The sequence below is a fragment of the Triturus cristatus genome, chromosome 7 (genome assembly GCF_964204655.1).
Source record: "Triturus cristatus chromosome 7, aTriCri1.1, whole genome shotgun sequence".
Classification (NCBI taxonomy): domain Eukaryota; kingdom Metazoa; phylum Chordata; class Amphibia; order Caudata; family Salamandridae; genus Triturus; species Triturus cristatus.
In genome coordinates this window covers 57854945-57864279 of record NC_140590.1, presented here as the reverse complement: position 1 = coordinate 57864279, position 9335 = coordinate 57854945, and positions in this window count along the sequence as shown.

Below are 9335 nucleotides of genomic sequence, written 5' to 3'. Positions count from 1 at the left end.
GAGTGAGGGGGTGGGTCCCTGTAGCCATGAGTTTGGACCACTGCAATAGTATGGACATTAAGAAGTACATCACAGAAAACATTTTTTTTAGACATTTCTCATTAATGAAGATCAAAGCAATCAATCAGTTGGTCAACCGAGTATTTCTCAATTATATATTTTATTAAATAAATCTGCATATACACATTTTATATACTCCTATGGTATCATAGGTCACAGAAAACGTCATTCAATTTATCAAATTAATTGTGAATGCAAGCCATGTGAGCTGTCACCAATGTGTGCAATAATCATGCAAATAAACAGTCTTTGCCGGCTATGCATAAAGATTCCACCAATTCTTGGCTTAACAGCGGTGTGTGGTCTTTAAATTCTTGCTTAGCATGATCACGGTTCTAAGAAGCTAGCGGGTAGACCAAAAGCAGCCAAAGAAAGGGAACCATATGATTGAAATGTGAAGGGCCTTTCCAGGAGAGTTACTTGTGGATCCTTCTTTGTGCTAGTTGTGTGCCTGCAAGTTTCATCTGAATCTTGTACAGAGTTCCTCACCTCTAGCTGGAATATGAATCTCTTGGGGCTCCTCCACCCTGCATCATGTGGTACCCATGTCATGTCTTACAAATGCAACACAAATTTCTTAGAGCTTTAGCACCTCTGCATGCCCCATGGGTTACTTATGTCCGATCTTAAAACAAGGCAAGAATCCTTTGGGATCTGTGGCACCTCCTTCAGGGCTCATGTTTTACCCACGCCCTTCCATATGAATGAGACAAGAATCTCATGGGGCTCCATGGCACCTCCTGCATGGCTCATATGTTACTTGTGCCATCTTACAAATGAGGCAAGAATATTTTGGGCTCTGTCACATATCCTGCTTGCCCCATGGGAGCCCTTTGCACAGGTGTATAACTTGGGTCTACGTGGTACAACAGGATAGTGATTTATTTCGGCTCGATAATAAATTCCTCATGCTCCAAGTGAATCCGGTGGGCTCTATTACAAGTAGGACAGGAATCTCTTGAAGCTGTATGGTGCCTACTGAATGTCTGCTTTGACCAACCAAACCTCTGCTATATATGATCCATTTTCAAGAACCAAGAAGCTCTTAGGTCAACACACTCAGATACACACAGCAAGGATCACTCTAAAGTTGGAAAACAAGGTCCACTCAAACGCCTCCAGGCTAGACCATTGACCAAAAACTGGTGATCTGAAAGTGAGCTCATTCCTAAACGGATATCCCCAGAGTTGAAAATTTGAGAACTACTGGTTTACGATCTCCTGGCCACAGGAAATTGCTCATTCTTCAGGCCACCATCTAAAGAAAACAACCTGTTAGTGATCACGGATTCCGTCCTGAAGTGAACAAAGCTACAAGCACTGTTTTCACCAAGCAAACTTCTTGAGCATCTTCATACACCTTGGTTTCGCACAGAAGTAGCCCTTCTTTCACTTTGCTGGTGAACTCTGGGAAGATGATTTACTTTCACGGAACTCTGCATTTCCGACAATGCAATCCATGGCTGCGGGTAGCCTACATTCAAATTAAAATTGAACAATACATGCAGAATAGTGCCTTGTGCTCTAGGCTGACATACCTCCTGCCATTCCACCTTTCAAGAAGATGCAAAGTGAGGGAATCCTCATCTCCCTCCAAGAAGCAAAACTATGGACTAGTCTCCTGGACAAGGAGCATCATTCGATGTACCCATGTTCATGACAATGGCGCCATATAGTGCGTGACCTGTTAGCACCAGCCTTCACACCAGCGAACAACTACAGAGTTCCACCATACGCGGTGTGGCCAGTGCCGCCACTGAAGTTTCTGACACGGACATCTCTACCTCAGTGGCGCTTGGACCCTTCGGCACCGCTTCCTCTGATGGCAGAGCCTCCTCCTGAAAAGAGATCCAGGAGAGAGGCACAAAGGAAGGTTATAGGAGAAGTATCAACAATTCTTTGGTACAGACTCAGACTCCTTGGACCTATACCAACAGGATGAAGATTGGGGTAAAGACCCTTATGATATTCCTGAACTGTGCTCTGCCAGTGGCCTGGAAACTTTGCTGGAGCAGGTCATGGAATTCCCTGCCAGATCAACTACCCCAGAGGTTCTGTCATTTCACTCTGTAATAAAGAAAGCAGCTGAGTTTTTAGACCTATAATTGTTGTCAGTGGACATGAAAACAAATAAGTTACTTCCCTTTGGTAACGCTCTTTCTGGTAGAGACTATCTAGCCACAGATTGCTCACCTTTTGAGTATTCCCAGGTGTCAGATGACAATGGGAAATTTTAGTAGTGCCTCTGTGCACCGGAAGGTGATGCCATGCGGCACTACACTGACATTGTTCTGCTACGGAAGTGACATGCAGGGCATATAGAGACTCCCCTTCCCTGTGCATGCTGACATCAGTTGCTATCGAGACTGTCCGCGCCTCCAGATGTGGAGCTCCAAAAGCAAATTGGTAGACAGTGTGCAGACGCCTAGGCTTGGGATCGTATTAAAGGTAGAGGCTAACCACAGACTGGGGAGGATGGGAGGGTCGGTGAGAATCTGCTGCTAGACAGTCTTGAACAAAAAGAATGTTACCAAAGGTAAGCTAATTGTTAATATAATAGGGATTTCTAGCTGCAGATTCCTCACCTTTTGAATAGATGCCAGAGCAGTACCAAATGAGAGGAGGGCAGTGGATCGACTCAAACCAGAAAGTGCTGAAAGGCCAAGCGGGCAAAGTGCCCTTCTCAGGGGACTTGACTGTCCAGACATTTTTGCTTTGTGGGCATGTAGAGAGACGTCCATCCACACCACTGTCTGGCAGGTGTCTAGTACAGGTACTCCTCATGCCAATGCAGTGGCAGCATCTTTGGCCCTAATGGAATGGGCATGCAGGTTTCTGGAGGTTGCTTCTTCACCAGTGTGTGGCAGAACTAAATGTAGAGCAAGGTCCAGCGTGACATGGAATGCTTCTGCACAGCCTTGCCTTTCTTTGCTCCGGCAAACCCGACAAAGAGCTGATAGTCTACCCCGTGATCCTTGGTGCGATCGATGTAAAAGATGAGCGCTCTCTTAGGGTCCAAACGAAAAAAATAGTTGATCGTTCACCCAGTGGTACCTGGTGCAATGGATGTCAAAGCTGAGCGCTCTCTTAGGCTCCTAACGATGGAGCAGCTCCTCCTCCTCAGAGGGGTGAGGTGGAGCATGGAACGTCACAAGGGTGATGACCGTTGTGGAACTGCGTCACACCTATTGGGAGAAAAGAAGCCCGAGTACGCAGAAAAAGCTTGTTGAGGAAGAAGGTGGAGTACGGCAGAAGAACACACACAGCCTGAAGCTCACTCATGCTGTGCTGAGGTGGTGGAAACGAGGAACACAGTTTTGATGGTGAGGAGCCATAAAGGACAACTGTGGATAGGCATGAATGGAGTGAACAGCAGTTAATTAAGGGCCGCTGAGGTCCCATTGGGGTACCACAAAAGGAGAAGGGGAAAACATATTGCAGCCCGTTCAAAAAACACATCACAACAGGTGATTTAAATAGGGTGGGCTGATCAGGCAACTGTAAGAAGGCCGAGATGGCGGAAACCAAACCTTTAACAGTGCCCAGATTAACGAGGCCAGGTGAGAGATAGAACAAACGATAAAACATCGGACAGTTTGGCCTGAAGGGAGTCAATCTGGCGAGTGCTGCACCAAGCCTGAAATTTGCCCCAATGGCAGGCGTATATAGCTTTCAGTGAGGGATGCCTGACTGCCAAGATGACATCAAACACCTTTGGAGGAAGGCCGAAGGTGTTCAGTTGCTGCTCCTCAATCTCCATGCATGAAAGTGGCGGTTGCGAAGGAGTGGCAAAGGAGGAAAAGCATACAGAAGTCTCAAGGGCCACTTGAGGTGGAATGTGTATCCATGCCGACATTAGCGAACAGATCAACACAAGGTTCTCTCCGTTCGCAGAAGAGACTTTACGCCACCTCTGGATGTAGCTGCTATTCGTGAGCCACTAGGTGGCCATGGCTGAGCTCATCCATCCTGGCATTCAACAATCCTACCAGGTGGTCAAGCCATATCCAGAGGCACAAGGCCTTTTGGTACAGGGTCCGTGCCCTCACCCCACCCTGCTGGTGCAGTTCCACATGGCGGGGGTGTTGTCCGTGAGCACCTGTAACAGCCTGTCCTTGATGGGTGGCAAGAAGGCAGTCAGCACATACCATATGGCCCTCAGCACCAGAAGGGTGATCTGGAGCAGGGACTCTATCAAATACTGTCACATCTGGGAGGGCACAGTTCCAGAATAGGCCAAAAGTCTTCATTTACGGGCACCGGCAAGTAGCGGGAATAGCAAGCACATCCTACTTCTGGCGCAGGCACCCTCTCGATGACCCATTTGGCCAAAAGGGATTGTATTTTCGGTCACAAAATGGAGAGATGGCCCTCCCTCAGCCGTTGGTGAATAGTGGAAGGAGCAGTGAGGACGAAAGGAAGGGTAGGGCTTAGCCTATGCAGACCATCTGCCTGAGGATTAGGGGTGCGATGAAGACCACGTCAAGAGTGGTTCTGTTGACTCTGAGAGCAGGAACAAACCTTTGACTTGGAGCGGTTCCAGCACTGCTCCTTCTTCTAGTTGGCGCCAATGTTTTGCCTCCTGTTCCCTGGTAGCCTTGAGGTTCCTCGACACGCAGTCCCCGCAGGCAGACATCTGTGTGGACAGTCCCTGCAGGCCTTAAAACCTGTTGTCCAAGGGTGTGACATGCTATGCACACTGTAGAAAGTTTGGAAACTTTGACAAAAAACAGTCTCTGAGAAACAAGACACACTCCGGACCTGCATCTAGAGGTGTGGAAAGGAACTGACGCCAGTGTGCAGGTGTGGCACTAATATTGGCCCCGCACGTCACTCTCGGAGCAGAACGGTGTCAATGCGGATCCACATAGTGCCACCTTCCGGCACACAGAGGTACTAAGAAAAAAGTTTCCAGATCCAGTCTGATGACTGGGAAATATTCAAAAGGCAAGTAATGTGCAGCTAGAAGTTTCTATAAGAAGAATGTTCTCACAGCGGTTCTGCTACCATCAAACCCCTCATAGGAACCCTTAGTGCCTTTTAATGAACCTTTGGTGGAACCAATCTCAACAGTCAAGGAGAAGCCATTACCTGCACCTGCTAAAATAGACTAGTGGTAAGACGCTATTGCCCGCTCCAGGTTCCCTATAATTTCGCTCCACACACCCTTCTCTGGAGAGTCAGGTCATTTAGGCATCCTGCTCCTCAAAACAAGTACAAAGCACGTTTCCCTTAGTCTCCTTGGACTGAGAATCCACAAGGATAATGACATGGGGAAAGAAGATATTCTTAGCTGGCAGTATGGCTTTGAAGTCACTGAACACAAATTGCTTTTTAGCCCCCTACGTACACGCTTGGTGGGACATGGCCCCTCTGACAGTACCTCATGTTCCTGAAGATATGCGAACACTTTTTCAGAAAGTTCTGAATGATGAGCAGAATACTCCTATGCATATCATCAAGTGTGGATTGAATACGGTGGACCCTGTAGTAAGAGCACCGAGTTCTTCAGTCTCAGATGCCAATCCTGGCTCAGGGCCTCGGGCTTTTCATCGGATGTGAAATCTAATTTGATGGACCTACCCTTTGACAGAACTCATCTATTTGGGGACAAAGTGGGTGCTGCCCAGGAAAGACTGAGCCTTCAACAGCCTTAATCCAAAGGAGAATACACACAATGTTGATGTTTTTGGGGATTTGCCAAGAGCTTCTAATTTCGGCACAAGCAACTCTATTAGACCTAGGTGCAGCAGCCATAAAACCTGCTAATCCGCCAATACAGAGGTAGAGGCAGGTGAAAAGGCTGTGGATCTCTCCAGCAAGCCTCCTTCTCCTCCATTTTCACTCCGGCCCCTCCCGGGGAAACAGTCTTAGTTGTGTCCAACAACCTCATTCGGAGCCTGTAAGAGGGGGAGTATCCTCCTTTCTGCTGGCCTGGATGGCCATTACTTCGAACCAGAGAGTTACTCAAATAAAGCAAAGAGGTCACATCATTCCCTTCCTTCAGGTTCCACCACACACCCCACCCCACCTTCCTCCCTTCCCCACTCTAGGCCATCTTGCCCTACTTCACCAAGAAGTGGCAGCATTCCTGCAGTAAGGGAAAGGGCAGAGATGCTACATCTGTTATTTCCTTGTGCTGAAGGACAGCAGTCGGCTTCCAATCCTAGACCTCGGGGAGTAAAAATTCTTCCTCGAAAAGAAGTTCAAGAGACTGATCCTAGCCCAAGTATTGCTGACATTGGAGACTGGATGGTCTCACTCGACCTTCAGCAGTATGTCTTTCCAAATCCTATGATCGATTAGTGAGTATTTGCACTTTGTGGTGGGTTTTGCACATTACCAGTTTTCAGAACTCCCCTTTGGATTAACATTGGCACCTTGAGTCTTCTCCAACATGATGGCAATGGCTGTGGCCTATTTCCAATAGATAGGCATCAGAATTTTTCCGAATCTAAACACTGGCTGATCAAAGCTGGGTCGCCAGAGGTGGTATTGCCCCATTTGCAGTCATCACTGTCCCTGCAGTTCGGCCTATGATTTTCCATCAACAAACCCAAACCTGACCTTAAGGCCCTCCCAACAACTCCAGTAAATAAGATCAGTCCTGGAAGCCACCTTCTCTGTGCCTTTCACCCACCACAAACAGTTGCAGACATGAGGGAAATTGTCCAATTCTTGAAACGAGGTGTGCAAAATCCAGTCCTCACGGTCCTACGATTACTAGGTCTGCTAGCTTTCTGCAGTCTTCTAGTCACACATATTGAATATGCTACTTACCAGTATGCATCTGTTCTTGGCATGTAGGGCTGCTGACATTCAAATCTGTGCATAGATCGCCGCCTAGTGTTGGGTCCGGATGTTTGCACGTTGTTGTCCTGGAAGAGTCTTCGAAGTATCCTTGGATAGGTGACTCCTCCCCTGGACTACAGTGCGCATGGGCATCCTCTCCATCCTCAGATTGTTTTTCGCCATTGTGGCAGTGATGGAGTAGATACAGAAAGTGATGACCATGCTTGCAGTAATTCTGAGAGCTGCAGCTGCGACAGGCGCCGGGGAGGAGGGAGGGCGATATGAATGTCAGCAGCCCTACATGCCAAGAACAGATGCATACTGGTAAGTAGCATATTCAGTTCGAGGCATGTGGGCTGCTGAATTCATATCTGTGCATAGAATACATAGCAGTGCCCTCTATTAGCGGCGGCTACCCGTGCCAGCTGCAGCGGTCTGAAAAAGTGTCTTGAGAACAGCCTGTCCTACAGCTGCCTGCTGTTTTGACTGCACATCTACACAATAGTGTTTTGTAAATGTGTGTGTAGTGGACCATGTGGCTGCTCTGCATATATCATGCAGGGGAATATTTCCTAGGAAGGCCATGGAAGCCCCCAACTTACGTGTTGAGTGGGCTCGTGGTGGAATAGTTAATGTGCGTTTTGCCTTTTGATAACAGATTTGAATACACTTAACTATCCATCTGGCTATCCCTGCTTTGGAGATGGCGTTACCTTTGTGGTGTGGGGCAAAGGCAACGAACAGTTGTTTTGTCTTCCTGAATGGTTTAGTCCTGTCGATGTAGTACATGAGGGCCCTCCGTACATCTAGTGTATGTAGTGCCCTTTCTGCAACAGTTTGTGGGTTTTGGAAGAAAACGGGCAGTTCAATAGTCTGATTCATGTGGAACTGCGATATTACCTTGGGCATGAATTTGGGGTTGGTACGTAGTACGACCCTGTTGGCGTGAACCTGAATAAATGGCTCTTGAACGGTTAGTGCCTGGAGTTCACTAACTCTTCTTAGGGAAGTGATCGCTACTAGGAAGGCCACTTTCCAGGTAAGGAATTGAATCTCGCATGAGTGTAGAGGTTCAAAGGGTGGACCCATCAGGCGTGTGAGGACCAAGTTGAGGTTCCACATTGGAGCCGGTGGGTGACTAGGTGGAATGACTCGTTTGAGCCCTTCCAAGAATGCTTTGATGGCAGGCACTCTGAATAGAGAGAGGTGCTGCCTGGTTTGCAGGTAGGCTGATATTGCGGTCAAATGGACACGTATAGAGGTGTACACCAGATTGCATCGGTATAGGTGTAAGAGGTAACAGATGATGTTGTGGATGGATGCGTCCAGCGGGTTGATGTCATTATTACCGCAATAAATGACGAACCTTTTCCATTTGGCTGCATAGCAAGCCCTGGTAGTGGGTCTCCTGGCCTCCTTGATGATGTCCATACAGTCAGGTGGCAGGTTGAGATAGCCAAACTCTAGGACTTCAGGAGCCAGATCGCCAGGTTCAGCTGTTGCGGATCTGGGTGCTGAACCTCTCCATGGTTCTGCGTCAAATGCGCGGGTTTGATCCGCAGCCTTTGATGCGGCACCACGGAAAGTTCGAGGAAGGTGGTGTACCACGGCTGGCGTGCCCACGTGGGAGCAACTAGGACGAGTGTCAGGGAGTGTTGTCGTAGTTTGCGAGCCACCAGCGGTATCAGCGGCGCTGGGGGAAAAGCGTACGCAAATCTGCCGGACCAGTTCATCCATATCGCATTGCCCTGCGACTGCGGATGTGGGAATCTGGCGGCGAAGCTTTGGCATTTTGCGTTTTCGCTTGTCGCGAATAGGTCTATCTCTGGATGACCCCACTGCTGGAAGTACGGTTGGAGTACTGATGGGTGTAACTCCCACTCGTGCATCTGGTGGCTGTGTCTGCTGAGCAGATCCGCCATCTGGTTGTCCTTGCCGGGGAGGTGTTCCGCCATGAGGAACATGTTCCTCTGAATGGCCCACTTCCACATGCTCTGAGCCAGATGAGACAACTGTGGAGAGCGTGTTCCTCCCTGCTTCTGTATGTAGTACATGGCAGTCATGTTGTCCGTCCGGATCAACACGACTTTGTTGCACAGATGTACTTTGAATGCCTTCATGGCCAGGAAGATTGCCATCAGTTCCAGAAGGTTGATGTGCATCTTCTTTTGTTGTGTCGTCCATAGTCCCTGCACTGTGTAGTGGAGTACATGAGCTCCCCATCCCTGGAGAGACGCGTCCACTGTCAGTACTATTTGCGGAACAGGCTCTTGGAACGGTCGGCCCTTGCAAAGGTTTTGTGGATTCCACCAATGCAGAGTTGTATGCCCGACCGCTCACCAACACTAGGTCTTTCAACTGTCCTTGAGCCTGATTCCACTGACGTGCTAGGCACTCCTGAAGTGGGCGCATATGTAACCTCGCGTGCGGGACTATGAAGATGCAGGAGGCCATCATGCCTATCAACTGCATAAACACTCGCG